Genomic DNA, 18,680 nt, shown 5'->3' on the forward strand with positions numbered 1-18,680 from the left:
ATCCGCGGGGGTCGATGAACGCCGCGCATTGTCCGTGTTGCACCTTATGGTTTAATAGCTATGTTCGAGGAAGGGGAGCGTTGATCGTTCGTTCGCTTCTCCAGTCCTTTTCCAGTAAATACCACGGTTTCCAGCCTTGTCTGAAGAGAGAGGGAGAGGGAGAGGGAGAGAGACTCGTTGAATATTTAAATTGCTTACTTCCGTTCTGGACGTCGTCCGGGGTCGACGGTTTCCTTACTTTGTCCATCCGTGCTTTCGTTTCCCTGGACACTTTCGAATTCTATATTTAAGAACTTATCCCACTTGTCTCGATATACGTTGAAATTTCTCGAATTATTTTCTAACAGCGTTAAGATTAATATTTCAAAAAATGATATTAACAGAGAGATATCGACTTCTTTTCGAAATATTTTCTCCCTTATCTCGTTTTGTACAACGATATTTTATCAATAGATAGAATTTATTTCTACTAATTTGATTTTAAAAAGGGGTTAATTCGAGGAGAGAGTTACGCAACGTGGAGAAACGATATTTCGTGTTGCGGCGACGACAGAGTGGCAAAAAGATATTCGGGCTCCTCGGTTGAAATTCCCCGAGAGCTGGTTCCCTCTTCCCCCCAAATAACGCTTCGTGAAATACGATAAAGTTGCCGCGCGTAGAACGAGGAGAACGGTATCGCTAATTGGTTAATCGTGTTCATCGAGGGCCCTGTAGAAACCCAAACCCAAAGCCGATAATAACTTTTTTGTTTTTTTTTTTTTTCGCCTCGATACTCCAAAGTACTCCGGAACTTGGAGCAGTAAACTAAAACGAAAGTACCTTTCCACGAAACACGGCTGCACTCCAAGGAGGCAAATTAGTATCTTTTCGCGACGGTAATGATGATTCAAACGGCCCTCTTTCTCTCCTCTTCTCGATAAAATTTTTCATTTTCTCTCCTCGCTTTCTCGAGAATATAATTCACGAAAAATTTATTCATTTTATATTCGTTCATTATTATATTTCATTATATTCATAATTCTTCGAAAATTCAAAGAAATTAGTCACTGGAATAAATTTACCGAGGAAAGAAAGAATTCGAAATTTGAGAAATCGATTGGCAATCGATTCCATCGAAGCAAGAAAAGTGTCCCCGATGTCTCATTCCGCCCCCGCTTCGCGGTTTCGCAAAATTACGAAACACAGGGGACTGGGACAACAACACGTCGAGTTGCCGGCGCGAGAGTGTCTTCTGACGTCGGTGGAGCAAGGTATGATTCACTCTAGCCAATCCTTCCTGTTCGTCGCCACTTTGCTTGTCGCTCCCCTCCCCCTTTCTCCCTCGTTTCCTTCGCACGACAATTTTCACCGCCGAGAGGGACTGTTGGAGGAGAACGAGAGAGTGAGAGAGAGAGTGAGAGACTCGGCCCCGTTCGGCCAAAGAACAACGCTCCGCAGCCTCTCGAACACAAGAGATGCCGAGAGATCGTTGCACAATCAGACGTTGCCCTCTCGAGAAGGAATGACGGAATAACCGAATCGTGACGCATAAGCGGACCAGAGGTGAGCAGGTGACACAATTCCACACCGATTCGCTGGTGGCGATCGAAATCACGATTGCAAGCGCGGCCTTGATCGTGTAACGATCGCGCACGATCTTGGAATTAATTAAACCATGATTAATCTTAACCTTGATTCTTCAACGTTTGCGAATATCTGCATTGTTAAAAAAAGAAAAAGAAACGTAGAATGATGAAGAACAAGAGAAACGTTTCGTTTTGAATCTACATTGTTAAAAAAAAAGAAAGAAATGTAGAATGATGAAAATGTAGGTAATAGAATAATTATGAATTTTTCCAAAAAAAAGAAAGAAACGTAGAATGATGAAGAACAAGAGAAACGTTTCGTTTTGAATATCTGCATTGTTAAAAAAAAAAAAAAGAAATGCAGAATGATGAAACGAAGGTAATAGAATAATTATGAATTTTTCAGAAAGATTATAAGATTAAGATAAGAAGTTTGTTTTTTTTACTTACAACTTTTGCAATTCGTATCTTCTTTTTTTTTTGTGTGCGCGTGTGTCTCTTTTTATGTATAGTTCTCTATCCAACGACACGTAAGATCGAACGAGATAATTTATTTATAAACCGTATATTCATTGTGAAATAAGAATTTTCGCAGATGCATAAACATGACGAGACGGGACAATCCCGTTATATTATAAATCTATTAATAGAGACGGACAGATAGCGTCGATACTGATTCAGTAAGCTTTATCTAGGAGGTAGCCGATGATAAGAAGGGCGAGCAGTATGCGTGTCGCTGCTATTGAAGCGATATAGGTCGCGTTCCAATTTATCGTCGCGTTCCTTCCCCATATTTTTTTTTCTTTCCGTTTTCCATCTTCGAAGAAAGAAAGAAAGAAAGAAAGGAAAAAAAATACTATCTCATCGAACCTGTTTACATTGCACGGTTGTATTTATATGGGTATACGACGTTATCAGCCGTCGACGCACGAGTCGGCTCACGAATCTGGAAGGCGAGTTTAACGGGACCGTGTTAAATATTTATACACGCCTCGCGATCGAGGCTATCGAGTTTGCGCGACACACGCGCGCAATTCGAATCGTAATCCCTCTCGTTTCGTTCGTTTCGAATTCTGCTCGCCTCTGAAATCCTTCCATTTTCCTTTCCTTTTTTTTTTTATTGGCACAGAATGAAAAAGAGTACGTTTCTAATCTAGGAATTCTAAAATTAGCTCCGACCCACACGGGTAATAAATTATCCTCTCGTAGATATCGATCTATGCTCCATTTATTCACGCATTCCAATAAATGTTTTATCTTCGTGCAAGGAGGGATATATATTCAAAAGTGTACATATTTTTTCGAAAGAAAAACTCGAGACAGAGAGAGAGAGAGAGATAGGAAGAGCTACGTCGTAGTTGGCCGTGTCGTCGTTGTACATTTCATGAAAATAATGTCCCAGGCGAGCTTGTTTGCCCGCGATAAGGTTTCCTCGTGCGTCTTGTATTGCGGTCGCCGGTGTGTCCCGCGGGCCTCGCCACTCGAATTCCCCGCTACACATTTTTTTTCCTACTCGAACAGGGCCCCGAAACAACGAGATAACGAGTGCACGCAGCCCTGCAGGCGGCCACCAGCCTTCGTTTCTGCTCTCGGTTTTCGCGTCCGTATCTCTCGCAAATCCCAGCGGGGGTGGCAAGGGAGAGACCGAGAAAGAGAGAGAGCGCGGGTAGCTCTCTAATTATTCATCATCGTGTCCAGCCGGGAGAAACAAAAATGGCCGCTCTCCTCGTTTCCTCCCCCTCCGCTAATACTCTTTCATCCAAAGAGGATTCTCCGCTCCGAGAGCTGTCTCGCTCTCGACCACCGAGATCTGGATTAACGACCACTTTATTTGCTCGTCCGCTCTCTTTTCTTTTTTTTTTTTTCCTTTTTTTCTTTTTTTCCCTCCGCTTCGAAACGCGTCGTCCGTGCCTCGCGGACACCGACGAGGATTATCAATTTTCTTCGGTCGATGATTCGAAAGATTCAAGAGGGAGGGAGGAAGAGAGAGAGAGAGAGAGAGAGAAAGAAATCGATACACGGGATCTTGATCGGTGAATGACGTCTCAAGTATTACGATATTGCATTCGTTGCAAGATTTCTTTCAATATCGTAACAGCATAAAATTCTTCGTTTATCCTCGCCTCCAGAACAGCGCGGGCGATAACCGCTATCAATATTTGTGATGGTAGACCCGGAGTATACCTATTACGATAAGGAACTAGACTCATATTGGAGACTGTCGATAAATATCCTGGACGGTACATACATCTTCCATTTCCATTTCGTCCGAGTTCGAAGAGATCTTCTCTCTAGGAAGCGAGCGACGAGAGACGGTCAGGTCGAATTCGAAAACGAGGAGAGGTTGGAAGAAGAGGGGGAAGAGGGAGAAAAGAGATGGAAAGATAGAGAGAATCACCGTAAGATCTCGAACCCGTAATTTCGAAGGGTGGTTCTCCCTTCGAGGGTCTTGCTAGGGGAGGGGAAGAGGGGAAGGCAGGACGGTAAACGATTCCACGGCATGCATTTATACCTGCGTATATCCCTGGTTGCAATTCGGGGTCAAGGAACGTCTTCCTCGAGGAGCGAAGGGTGTCGAGGGATGGTTGTTGCGGGTGCTTGGCGGAGTTAGAATAATTCATCATTACTTTTTAGCTTCCCGTAATAATCCATGCAACGCCCACCGATTATGCGCGCGTTGACCATGCCTGCGGGCGATTTCCCATACGGCAACACCATAGGGCTCGATTCTCCCTTTGCTTCGTCTCTCTTCTCCCTCTCTTTCTCTCTTTCCTCCGTCGTTTCATCTACCTTTGTACGAGAGAAGGAAGAAATTCAGGCCCCTCTCTCTCTCTCTTTCTCTCCCGTTTCGTTAGACGAGTCTCTTCCTCTCTTTCGTTCTTCTAACGTTTATTAAAATGCATCGTGCGGTGGAGCACCGGGGCGGACCCCGTTCCTAGTGGCTCCCATAACGAAATTACTGTGATTAGTCCTTCACCCTCCCACGCTAACCACCGTTCTAACTTGTCCTAATTCTACCTCCGCGGCGACCCCTCCCTCCCCTCTTCTCGTCCTCCTTTTGATCGCGACCAGCCAAGGTCACCGTGACCGAGTGATCCTTCAGAAAGGATCGATGTCTCTAATGGACCGATTTTTGCCTCTCCTCGTGCGAATCGTACACGAGTGGGAATCTTAGGAACTGATCTTTGACTTTGGTGTTTGGGAAGTCCTATCTTCTTTTCTTTTTCTTTTTAAAGGGGTGTGTTTGTTGTTGTTCTTCACGGGACTTGGGTATTATTATTCCCCAGCAGATTTGGACGAATGATTTTTAACGACGAGAGACACGAGAAAGAAGGACAATTAGGAATGGTGGAGAAGGGATTTCAAGCGAAGATACGACGGAGATATACGAAACATTTGCATGACGAGATTGCGATAGAGAGACGGGGAGAAAAAAAAAACGTATCTGTTGTGGTATCGTTTCGTGTTTCGTGAACGTCATTCCGACCGATGAAAAATCAACTCGAGAACCATCACCGAACACCCTCTTTCCGAATTCATTAATCATCCCCGAAAGACGAGTAGCAAGAAGAGTAGACGAGAAGAAGTAACGACCACAAGCTGTTCGAGAAATTCAACCGTGTCTATTCCATTTCTTCCTTCGAAATATCGTCACCTGTAGTGAATCGTTTAACGACTAGACCGCAGATCTAAATACATCTTGCTCCAAGAGATCAAGCTCCAACAAACGTTCGTAAATACGAACGAGTTTTTCCCAAGTGTCGAAGAAAAAAGAAAAAAAAAAAAGAAACGAAAGAAGAGAGAGAGAGAGAGAGAGAGAAAACTCGTAGGCTGAGTGGCTGGTTCGCGGTAAGGGGCCCTAAAGTCTCAGAAAACCTGGACGAATTCCAGGAACCCGGGTCCCCTTCGGGCCACGGGGGTGGGGAGGATCCTTTTTGTCCACCTTCACGAGGAGATCTCATAAAGATAGGGGCCACGGCGAGGAGAGGGACCAGTTTTCGGGGCCCCATGCCATTTATTACGTGACGCGGCCGAGGATCTTTTCACGGCCGTATTCCTAACGAAAACGAAGGGAGAGAAAAGGCAAGGCCAGATGTGAAACCGCCACATCTCGAGACGATTCGACCAGCTTTTACCAGCCACCAGAGATCCACTTTGCTCCTTCCCCAACCGCAAAGGGACGCTCTCCTCTTTCCCCTCTCCTCTCCTCCTCTGGTCATCTTCTACGCCGCTGTTCGGGTCACGTTTACACAAGTGTGTTCATCCCCTTGGTCGGTCGCGCGAACCGAGCTGGCTCGGGGGTGGAGGGAAGAAAAAAAAAGAAGAAGAAGAGGGAAAGAAAGAGAGAAGAGGGAAGAAAGAAAGAGGAGGCGCAAAGCTACCAAAGCTGTGTTGACTGATGCTTCGAGGAGCGGGATTGGTTTTCCGCTAACGAGTTGGTGGAACATTTGTCCCGATTCTTGAAAAATGACAAGGGTGATTTCTTCGCAGGTCGCGCACAGGCTTCGGATTATTTTACGCGATTCGGACGTGTATTCTTGGGACCAGAGCTTGGCAGGAGAGCGATTCGACGCGGTTCCTCGTCTGGCGACGATCCAAGCACCATAACTCTCCGTCTTTGTCTCTCTTTCTCTCTCTGTCGAGGCCGCAAATTTACACTGTTATCTAGAGATTAGGTTTATCTGAACGACCTTCCGCCGCTACCGCGTCGTCGTCTCTCGATTCCTCTTCTCCTCTCCCCCGGGCTTCGATTTTCCCGGCCGTGGGAACTCAAGGTGAATCGTCGTGGATCGTCGAACCTTCGTTCGCGAATTCTTTCCACGGTCTCGTGTCGTTCGTTGAGAGACGAGGTAGGCAGATAGAGGGGGAGGGATGGTAGGGTAGCAAATGGTTACGAAAATGGACGGCGATTATGTGAAAGATAAGCATCGATCGCCAAGGAGATAACTATTCCTCCTGTGTGATTTCGTAAACGAGGCAGCCTGCTTGTGAAGTCGTGTCAGGTTGATGCAGCGGAAATGTAGATGGAAGGGAGGGAAAGAAAAAAAAAGAAAGAAAGAAAGAAAGAAAGAAAAGGAAAAAACGCGATGGGTTAATGCATATTTATTTTGGAGAACGGATGTTAAAAGGCTATTGTTTTCCTTTCCTTGTACGAAATTGTATCTCTTACGAAAGAATTCAATATATAAACGATATATATAAGATTCAATACACGTTGCTCTCATCGATATGATTCGTTAAAATCGTAAAAATTTCGACAAACTTGAAAGAAGAATCGAAGGAGAGGGAAGGAGGGAAGGAGGGAGGAGGAAACCGGGCTAAAAATCGTGTTCCAAACACAAACACTCCTACCGAGAGGTTTCCAGAAAAAATGACAGTCTGCCTGAAATCAGACCGTGGAGAGGGGGGAGGGAGGGACAGGTAAGAAGCATCGAAGCAGGGGAATCCGAGCCAGATGGACCTGTTGGGACCTGTTCCGTCTTGTGCAGGTGCATTGGTCCGATCCGGGACCGGGGTTGTGGAAGAAAATAATGCACGGGTCGACCGAGAGAGAAAAAAAAAAAAGGACAAAAGGGAGGTGTGGGCGCGTCTTTTGCGCCGTTGGAAATCGCTCGTGGTGCCGTCTCGACGCCTCGATTCTACGTTTCTAAACGCATCAATGATCATCCTGCTGTCAACCATACATCTTTGGAAAAAGCACCTTAACATTTCCAACACCTTGATTTCCAATTGTTCGACGGACGTATATAATGGTACCTTTTTTTTTCTTATTTTATTTTTTTCTTTTCATCCATTTAATTTGAATCTTCGAGCTGTATCACGTTCGGAATTATTAGACCACGAAACGTATAATTTGCGCAAAATTTCAATAACAAAAGTGTAATTGATAATATTCGTGGAATAAAACAAATCTCTTACTCGAGCTCCATTTTCTTTCTCGTAATCCTCGTAAAAATGTGTATTTTAATAATTATTCAATCGGTATAATACAAGGATCGAGAAAGAGACGATATTTAATTTGAATTTTTCAAGCTGAATTATTTATGAGAGGTGGCTTATACGAGGTTAAATTTAATCATACGTAGATGTAAGTTTTACATCGTTTAGAGAGCGCGGTCAATAAAAAGTACAATTTCGAAACCGGGCCCCTAGTGGGCTCGGAGTCTGGAAAAAATAATGATAATAATAAAAAAAAAAAAAGGAAAACGAGCTCCTGAGGATGTAGACGCCGCCGATGCCCAATAAGAATATTGAGGCCCTCTTAAAGAGGTGGAAAAAAGAAAAAAAAAAAAAGGGAAAAAGTGCTCTCACCGTCTCCGTCTGGTGTCCGTCTGCCTGGCGACTGTCTGGCTCTCTATGCCTGTCCGGCCTGCGAGTCGCGCCGCTGTCGCAGCGATTTATGGATCTTTCTACTCTCGCGACTTTCTTTCGACGTAATCGACGAAGATCGTCGAAGATCTAGCCCCTTCGATTCTGGAAAATTTATTTATTTTTTTTTTGTTTTCTTTCGCGTCGTAATCATTTTTGCAAAATGAAAACGATTCCTCGTAACGTTAAATATTGATTGCTTTGTTTCTTATGGAATTGTAAAAATTAAAAATTCCCTGAATTATTAGAGATTGAAATTGAATCGATCGGTCTTCTCACTTCTGCGAGGAATATTAGAAACGAAGTTGGAGGCGAAGACAATCTTCATTTATAAACCATAAACCATTCCCGGTGAGGGATTTAAATGATAGGGGATGGCCATTAAAAGGATTGAGGCCGGCGTGGCACGCAACGGCACCATAACACGATGAAATTTTCTCATCGGTCGGGTAATACAATAGATCGCACGAGTTGTGCACGGCGAACGCTCGATAAACGAGTAAATGGTGTTCTTGGTTCCATTTAAGCGAATTGTCGGCCTGTGCCGCTTCGTCTTCCCTTCGTTCCCTCCTCGCGCGAAAAAAGATCGCGAGAATAATCGGTTTTATCGCCAACAAACAATGAGAGAGGGCCGTGAAAAATCGTCCTCTCGTTTCCTGACCGGCCACTTCCTCTCCTCTCCTCTTAATTACGATTCCACGTGCACGAAAATGCCGAGGAGGATACGCGAGATTGCGAGGCGATTAGAAACACCTTATTGCGAAATTATTCGCTCGCTTCCGGCCCCTTCCGGCCGAAACGCACGCGGGCTTGTTAACAAAAACGAAACTCCTTCCCGTGGGGGTCGAAGCACTCCTCCTCTTCGGAGAGAATTTTCTCGACCAGAAACTGACGCCTGTTTCCGCGAAGAACAACAGACACATAATCGCCCCATAATCGAAACGCGAGGTTAAGGAACTTGGAGGATGCATTTTTGCTCGATCGTTGTACCCGAGAAAACGAGAAACTTTACTGATAATTCGATATAATAATTCATTACTTATACCCGAAAAAATTTTCAAATACGACGGATAGCCAATCGAATTTTTAACCGAAAGGGGGTTAATCAACTCTCAATCAAGAATCGAAACTTCCTGTCCACTTTTGATACCATTTGTCAAGGATTGCACGGACGGATTGCGACACGTGATGCCACGAAAGGCACGTGAATTTCGTGGACGATTGCGTGACCGGCTGAGGAGAAGACGGTAACGAGATTATGCGATGCGCGTAACCGCGGTAAGAGTTGGTTGCGTTCCAGTTTCTGTGCACGATGCTTCGTAGCTTCGTTTCCTCGGAGCGAGACGGTGAGTCATCCGGGTTCGTTTCCTGTTGTTGGTGCTGTAGGTCCGTCACACACCGCGTTCGAGTCAACTCGGCGAGGGAGTTGATCGGTCGGGGGAGGGTCGGTCGGCCCTCGGGTTAGGTCCCTTGGGTTAGGACCCGCGGTGTATCTGGGGCCTCAAAAAAAAGAAAACCGCCTCGATTGAACGGTTGCTAGGCACGAACCTGTTCTTTCGAAAAATCACGTGATTCATCTCGCTTCTGACTAACCTGCCTGATATTTCGCTGAATCCCTTCGATGCCTTTCGCCTTGATGAGTCAATGGTCGCGGAAAGGCGTGGACCCTCACTGTGTGTACATACAAACAATGCGCGACTACCTGCATCTCGCGACCGATATACACCCGTCGAGCCTCGTGTTATTTGAACGACGCGTTGTCACCTGTGTTTGTGATTCGAGATATCGGATGGGAACGATAAACGAGGGGATTAAAAAAAGAGGGAATAAGCGTAATCTCCGGAGCTGCGTTACGTAAGAATATCTTCGTGATTGTCTTTTTTTTTTTTCACGCGTTCGTTTATCGAAATGAATAAGAGAGATAAAGGAGGAAACTTCGATAAAGATTTCATATAATTCTTCCCCGAGCAACGAGTCGAATCGTTAATCATTTCCATTTAAACACTTTATTAAAAAAATAAACGTAATCCTCTTGCGTTACGTAAGAATTGTCTGTATATCCAATAGATTGTCTTTTCGCGTTATCCCGTCGAAATGGCCAAAGATAAACGAGGAAATTTAACAATAATTCTCGAATCAACAAGTGTCAGTTAGTCACCAATAATCCAACAAACCTTCTCTCCAACAGTGTCAACATACATACGACGGCACATCTTCGATGAAGAGCAAACACTCTCCTCGCCTATCGTCGTCGCAGTTGTAATTCATCCTCTGAAAAAGAAAGAGAGGAAAAAGAAGAAGGAGAAGGAGAAGAAGAGGCGAGAGGAGAAGAAGAGGGAAAAAAAAAAGATAACAATGTCGTTTCAAAGTTCGTGTCGGGCAGGTAAAATTGCGTCGCAGAAATCGCGCACGAGCAAGGGGGGAGGGAGGAATGTCTCGGCTAATTACGCGACGAAAATTCCTCAACGATGCCATCACCCTCCGCCTGGATCCGCGAATTTTTATTCGCTAGATAGCAGGCGGCGCGCGCCGCTACTGATCGAGGGATTCTGTTTGGTTTCTTGGTGAAGATCGCATCGAGTCATCGGCCTGGTATCTGCCAATGGTGGTGGAGGCGGTGAGCAGGTTAAACCAGGATTGGCCAAGCAAAATATAGCGAGACTCGGAGCACTGTGCTCCGATTGGTGGAAAACAAGCGGAGCCACGTGTCCCGGACCCCTCCGTCACGGGCCGATAAATCTCGCCTCGAGATTTTCAGTTACCCACCAACGCGTCCGACAATTTGAAAATTATTCGCCTTCAGAGTGCTTTCCTTAAATCATCGCCGCACATCGAGAGATTAATTCCAAGATCCCGAATCTTCGATCGTCCCAGCTGCGTTTCCAGCCAATAACCGTTATACGGCGTTGATCTTTCTCTTCAACGGTGAGTAAACGAATAACCGCTTCTCTAATCGATAAAATTCGTTCTTCTCCCTTGTTCGACGTGTATAACGCATCGATAATCAATCGAATCGATGAAATTCCGATAATTCTTCCCTCCCCAAAAGTTATACGCAATATTTCTTTTTTTCTTTTTCGACCGAGCATATTTCTTTGACATTGAAAAAAAATAGTGGCGAAACAACAAACACGTGTAGTCTAGTCATCAAGCGGTTGGACGATAGCCACGAGCCAAGGTCGCGACGAGCGAAATTCCGTGGAACGGGCGGAAATAAAACGTCACGTCGTGGATCGTCGAACCTCACCAAGTCTACTTTCGTTTTCTGGACAAGGTCGGGGCGAAGGCGTCATCACCCGTTGCGCGATAAATCGCGATTAATCGATGCCAAGATTGAGCGCGCATGCAGAGCGTACATGAGGGTGAGGGTAAGCTCGCCGTTCTTTCGAGGTTATCGTTAAGAGGGCAGCGTGTCCCACGATTAGTCCGGCTGATGATACTCTTTTTCTTTTTTTTTGTTCTGCCTGTCTATAAACGAACTATATTCCTGCCTATCGGACCTTGATGATACCCCACGTCGACTGGTTATCTACGATTTCCGCGCGTCTACCTGCATATTACGCCCTCGCAAACGGGAACGCATGTCCATGCACCTGCGAATGCACCAGGCTTTAGTCATTGGACGAGCATTCGTTCGCTATCATCCAAACCCTCTCCGCCTCCGCCTTTTTGTCTCCGCTTCCTCGTTTCACTTTTTCTTTCTTTTCTTCTCTTTTTTTTTTCTGTATTTGCACGAACAGGAGTAAAGAATTTGATTTAGGGGAAGTTGTAAAGCTTGCCACGTTTGATGTAATCTATTTTTTCTGTCTTTCTCTCTTTTCGTGAAATTTACTTCTCGATCATTCGTCAAAACGATCGAAGGTAAAATTAGAGTTCCAAATGTTCGAAATATACGTCGATTTCTTTCTCGTTTTACGTGGAAAGTAAAAGTGGAAAAGGTATTTTTTTAAACGACAAACGTGGTTTCTTCGATCACGATCGAAGGTCACAGCGAAATTCGGAAGTTTTTTCGGTGTTCTACTCGTGACCTTGGATCGACGCTGAGGTTTACAGTAGCCTAATTCGACGAATACGATGACCGTTCCGCGTCCAGAATTTTTAGAAACGATTCCAAAAAAAAGTTTCTCGGAAGATAGGATGAATTCGAGTTGAAAACGAAATGAAAAGTAATTCTTTAGACAGATTCGCGATGATCAAGATTCTGGTAATCGTTTATTAAAAATCATAACGTTAAATCCAATCGATTCCACGAAAACTTTTATCGAAATGATACTTATATATAATCTATTTATTTGCTTTCACAATTTTTTGCGCATTCTTGTTTACTTTCACTTCTCACGAGCGGGAAGAAAATCAAATAAAAGTATTGTGATTACACCTCTTGGCGTTATATCGGTGTTAATCGATCACAGCGTTATCTCAGTCTAGAAAACGAAAACCAATATCGATAATCGCGGCACGTGATCCACACGACACCACTGACCCACCGCAATTTTTTAACGAATATAATGTTTACGACCGTCCCTCGATTGGTTGTGCGGCAAAAATCGTGCGATCAAAATAGATTCCTTCTTCTTTTTTTTTTTTTTTTTCGTGGAACGAACTCGGTCATCCGATAGCTACAACAATTCTATGTTTTCTTGCCGTTGGACGACACGAATCAGCGTTTGCGGCTGTCTCGAAAGTTTGCGGTCGCCTCGTTATCGCATCTACGAACACCCTCGCGAAACTTTATGCTTCCGCTCTTCGATTTTATGTAATTTCAATTGTAAAGGAGGGAATAGTCGTGTCCTTCGCAGTTATATGGTCGATATAATTGCTAAATTGGAAGGGAAACGATACACTTCCAAGCGTTTGTAATCCGGTTACGCAATCCTGTCTGTATTTTAGCCTAACTTTACAATTTGTTTGACCGTGAAGATACTTGAAATTACATTGAATGGATTATAATATAAGAAAAGAAAAAAGTTTTTCTTTATTTTGAAAATTGACTCGAAATTTTTCGTTTAGAATTACATACGCGAAATACGGGCTACACCAGCTTAAAAATAAATCTAGATATATTATAATCATGGCAGTGGTAGTAGATAATATCCATGAGATAAATAATGATGTAGATAAATTTGATATAAGATTGGTGGATTCTTAGGGAAAGTTTAATCGTCTAGACCGATTAGGAAGATTTGATTTTGTACAAAATTAGTTGAAAACTTGCAAAAAAGATATAATAATTCGAAGGTAACAAGTGAAAGTAAACAAACAACAATAACATTGTACAACACCTAACCACGATCGAAATTATCGGAATCAAGCGTGTTGGATCGTTCGAGGCACGTCGAAGAAAATCGTTCTGAAACGAACTGGGGGAAAGAAAAAAAAAGAAAAAGAAACAATTTCCTCCGACATTGAAGTGTTCACTTATCGAGAAATCTCGTCGTGTTACGTGTGCCCGCGTGCACGTGTCTCTCCGTGTCTTTCGTGACTGACTTCGGTTACACTTCTCGGAAACGCGGAGTTCTTTCACTTCGATTTGTACGCGTTTAAAGAGTGGACGCTTTCAGAATTACTAAATTGCCGTATATTAGCCGTGGCCCCGCACCTGCGCGATCTATAAATCGTTCCACCGTGTCCCGTTCGATCCGCTTTAAACGAAGATTAGAGATGTTTGCCGCGTTATTGCTCGCCTCCTATCGCGATTATCGTATCCCATCCTCGATAAGAGTGAAAGCGTGTGCTCTTGCGGTACGCAACTCGACGTTGCGCGTTAAAAAAAAAAATATCAAGAAGAAAGAAAAAAAAAAAGACAACGCGTAATCGAATGTTATAATCTTGAGATTAACATTGAGATTTTTGTAACATTTCCTTTATTATTTGTATAGATTGTGGATTAAGTTAACGATTCTCCTTCGATGTTTGTCCCGAACGACCGTGTTTCGATCCCGAAAAGGAACGAAGCAGAAACGTTTTTTATTATTGTTTGGTCAAGATATCGATAGATCGTATATTCTTCTTTATTTACACGGGATATTTTGTTTCGTCCAGCCAGCGAATTCGACGGACGCCAAACAACAATAGAGTTCCTTACGAGATACGATGGGAAGGAAATTTGTGAAATAAATCGTCTAAAGAGTAGTTTTAATGATCGAGATTTGCTCGGTTATATTATCCACGGCCAAACAGTTTTCCGGCTATTGTTATTCCGTATTCTTTTTAGTTTTCATGACCTGGCTTACTGACTTGGCGACACGCAGAAGATTGTTACGCTATTTTAATAATTTCCCACCGTGGCGGACAGGGCCGACATTTGCACAGAACAAGCAATAAATCTGGTTCGATGAACCGGCGGGATAGGGTTAACGCACCCGGTGACCCGATAAAAAATGATAAGAAATGCAATTCGTAACATCAAACGTGATAAGTTGAGTCACCTTTTGGATATGATTCTCAACCGAGTCATTTTTTTCTTTTCGCTCGTTTCGTTTCTTCAAAATTTACAGTAATTTTATCGTTCGATGGATTTAGATAAAAAAAAAGAAAGAGAGAGAAACATTATTAGATAAATCGCAATAATCTCGTTATAACATAATATACTTTACGTTTGAAATCTTCTATAAAGATTCACTGGTATCTTCTTTTTAATACTATAATCCAGTTATGATATAAAAACAAGAAGAACACGCGGTGTTATGATCATAATATTCTGAATAGAATAAAATTGCAGCGAGGAGGATGAAAGATGTATTGAAAAATATATTCAAACGATCAGAAAACGTTGAGGTACAGTTAAAATAATTCTCGTCCATAATTTTTCCCGACTCTGTCCGCCTTCGAACGACCTCGCCGAGAACTTTCATTCGTATCCTTGCATCTTGGTCAATTACTCGTCCAACTGACGCGTTTTTGCTCGATACCCGTCGCTTAATAACGCTGCTCTTGCTATTAACCTCGCGAGCAATGGCAGCATCTAGTACCTATAACGTTGAGAAAATGCAAAAAACGTTTTTTCGTTCCTCGGTGCATATCAGCGAGCGGATAACATTTTGGATTAACGTAACATTATTAACTCGTAACGACTTATCATTACTTATTCGAATACATATTTCTTTATTTTCTCTTCTCTCGATTGATTACAACAATTTTTAGAAAGAGTTTACTCGCTTCCAAATTATTCGCAACATTTCAAAAACATTGAAAGAATTTGTATAAAAAAAAAAAAATTAGTTTAACATAATATATCTCTGTCCAATATCCAGAGAATATATATTCATTTCCTTTATCTTCGATAAAAAACGAACGAACTTTTTATTCCCAAATTATTCATACCTGGAAATCCCATACAAAGCTTGAATAGGAAGCGGAACGACTCACCCCTCGCCATCCCACCACCGAAAATTTCTCCTCGAAAAATCAGCACGGTTGCCGTGATTCCCCCAAATCCCCCGCCGAATTATCCTCGCTTCACGCCATATTGCCAGAAGGACGATAGCCGAGAAATCCGCGACGAGGTTGATCCGCCGACAAAAGGGGATCATCGTGCACGGTGGAAACAACGTGGCGCAGGTTCCTGGATCGGTGACCAGCGTGTCCGCCCACGCGAGGATGCCGGTCGTTCTAAAAATATACAATCCGGTCGGGGCATACGGTGCTACCGGTTTTAAATCTCGCCGCTACCGGGAGCCGATTCAATGCTTTCCGTGGAAATAAAACGAGAGACCCCGTGGCCGGGCCACCGGGGACAGAGATCCACTTCCCCGTGCGGTTAAACTCTCTGGATCGTTAAGGGTGGTTAGGCGACGCGAAAAAATGCCGAAAAAAAAAATGAAACAAAGATTTTGAATAATCCTGATAAATTATAATATTGAGATCAAGAGTTGTTCTCGTTTGATCGAAGGAAAGACGGAGGTATTCAAAAGAATGGTATCGAAGAAAAGATTCAAGAGTAGGCAAGTTGATTTAGATTTTTACGAGAGTATCGTTGAAATCGCAGATGGATCATGAATTTGAATTGTCTGAGTAAGAATTTGTGATAATAAAAAAAATGGGAGATACTTTTAAAAATGGCGATATAATAAAAGTATGTAGATTTGAAATGATATATCGATATTTAATAATAATAGATAAGAGAAATTTTCGAAAAATGGAAATTATATAAACAGGGGAATTCTCTAATTCTTGAATTTCTACATTTAAAATTTATCATGCATCAACTTTATCGTTAAAAATTGATAAAGTTTCTTTATAATATATTTTCTTCTTTACTTGTTGCGATTAACAATCGATAATTTCCCGATAAGATAACGATTTCTTTATAAACGCGAGAGCAGAAGAGTCCGTTAGTAGTCTGATAAAATAGCAAACTTTATCATACAGTTTTGTGTAAATTGGCAAACTTCATCTCCTCCTGTCTCACGAGTGTTCAAACAATAATTTTTTACATTCTGTTCATATTTAAACAAGACCATAGAACGATAATTGAATTGGTATTCAGAAGGAATCTGCTCGGAGAAAGAAGTAAGGAATCGATAAAATTAAAACGTTAGTATCTCTATTGCTTCACTTATCTATTATTATCTTCGCTCTCGATAATGTTCAATATTAACGTTTAGTTCCCTGATACAATACAAACGCAAAAAGAAATCAAAGAAACTATAGCGATCGCGAACTTAACTTGGTAGCCGCGACATTACCGTCTAATTAAGATCCCAATAAAATCTACGCGCCGGTCATAAATCACCGACGGACGGGCGAATGGATGGATCTGCGACCGGATGGAAAACTTGTTCGCGTTCTTCTTCGATCGACGTTTCGCCGATCCAATCGATTAACATCTCTTTATATCCGCGAATTTGATTAAATGCATCTACTTAGACTATTGAATCACGTAAAATTGTTGCCTACTTTCGAAATTAAGGATCGATATCGATGTGATGGGCCATCGCGACTTTCCTCGTCGATTCCAGTTTCTATCGTTCGCGGTGGTAATGTCATCTCTCTGTAACGCCATGCCCGATATACGAAGGATATTCACCTAGCCTTTAACTCGTCTCTACGTGTCTCTATCTATCCTTATGTATTATGGTCTCTCTCTCTCTCTCTCTCTCTCGCTCCCTCTCATCCGATATCCAATGACAATATCTCTGGGTGCCGTTCCCGCCATTAATCTATTCTCCTCCTGTGCCTTGTCGTCAACTTGCCCCGGTGAATGCAGATAATCCTCGATCGTTCGCTGATTCGAGTGGCTCTCTCGCTCGATCGCTTGTTCGAATCGGTGCATCGTACTTAGGATAACACGTATGCGTATACCTCGCATGTTCCTTGCTTTCGTTTGACTTTTTGTATTCGCGGATTTGCAAGTCGAATCGCGAAAAATGGTTATTCGGTAAAACTGGTATTGCGAAATGGTATTAGATATAAGTCTGAGAATTTGTACAAGGATAGAAAGAATGAATTTCGTGTTAGTCGCAATAATGATCGAATTCGACTGTTTTGACGATGTGTATACACAGCGATAATTGGTTGTAGATTTTGTCTGTTTGTGAATATATTTGATAATAAATATAATTTTGATTTCTTACATGTTTCCATTTTTTTTAAATTTTTCTTGTTAGTAATTAATTACATAAACAAATACTTTAATAGTTTTATATTGAAATTGTATTTCTCAATATGATAAAAATAAAATAATAAAATGAATACGAATATATATAATTGATAACAAACTGTTCTATTATATAGACTTTCGATTCTGTTATTCTTTCAATTTTGTGTCTTTAATCCTCTTAGAGCGTAATATGCCGATATTTATTTATATGGTTTCGTTCTACAGTTAGTAACGTTGCATTGTGAATCAGCGTTTACAGTAGAAGCATATTATATTCTTATTTCTTCTTCCGTTTTCAATATTTCCTGTTTTCTCGTTTTCACTCAAGTATCATAATTCTATGAATATTTATCGAATCTTCGAAAAATATCGCAAAATTTGATGTATTTGTGATTCGGAATCGACGTATCGATGTATCTATTTCGTGCTTTGTTTCATTGCAAAAATGGCGGCCGAATGTAGCGCACAATAATTCGATAAACGATGCGTTTAGATACGTAAATACCGTTCGAGTTACTCAATAGCGATCGTTAATAACTTTACCAAGTCACAATTCCACTTTCTGAAAATATAATACTGACAAAACTCCTTCAACTACCCCCGTGAAGTTGCTCGCAGAAACTACGCAGTTACGCTCGGGTGTCGCTCCATCGTGTCATACGCGCTTTTACGAACCGTTCCGAAGTACATACAAGCGTGTCGTTCGTTGTGTGAGTTCCCTCTCACTCTCTCTCCTGTCGAGATCTCATTGCTACATGTTACACGCTTTGCTTCGCCTATGCCTTCACGAACGTTTCGTATCGGATGCTCGAAAGGAAAAATCTCTTATCCTTGAAAGAGCGATTCTTTCTCTTTACGATTTAAACGCGAACGTAATAAGGAGAACAAAAGAAAGATGATAAGGTTAAAAAAAACATGGCGAACCTGGAAAAATGACGCGCGCTAAAACTTCTTCCGCATCGCTTCCCTTCTTATTGATGTATCGAATCGATGTATCGTGGATGCATGGAACACGGGATATGATACCACGTTCGGTTTTGATTTTCCTTCCATCTTTTTACCCTACTTGACCCTAACCGGTAAATTTACAACGCTACGAACCACGCGCAAGCACACGATCACACATTCGCACAACTCACACACAC

The 18,680-nt window shown here is 42.4% G+C and overlaps 2 long non-coding RNA genes across 2 annotated transcripts; both read right to left on the bottom strand.

The window, feature by feature from the left end:
- Window positions 1-3,545: 3,545 nt before the first annotated feature.
- Window positions 3,546-18,581, bottom strand: LOC113219427. The gene is made up of 3 exons (XR_003306561.1): window positions 18,460-18,581; window positions 9,528-10,205; window positions 3,546-9,434 (listed from the first exon to the last, which is right to left on the bottom strand). It is a non-coding gene; the product is annotated as an uncharacterized LOC113219427 (long non-coding RNA).
- On the bottom strand, window positions 10,867-17,544 carry LOC107964072. The gene is made up of 3 exons (XR_001702219.2): window positions 16,833-17,544; window positions 15,258-15,545; window positions 10,867-14,905 (listed from the first exon to the last, which is right to left on the bottom strand). It is a non-coding gene; the product is annotated as an uncharacterized LOC107964072 (long non-coding RNA).
- Window positions 18,582-18,680: the final 99 nt, after the last annotated feature.

The sequence above is a fragment of the Apis mellifera genome, linkage group LG2 (assembly GCF_003254395.2).
Source record: "Apis mellifera strain DH4 linkage group LG2, Amel_HAv3.1, whole genome shotgun sequence".
Lineage (NCBI taxonomy): Eukaryota > Metazoa > Arthropoda > Insecta > Hymenoptera > Apidae > Apis > Apis mellifera.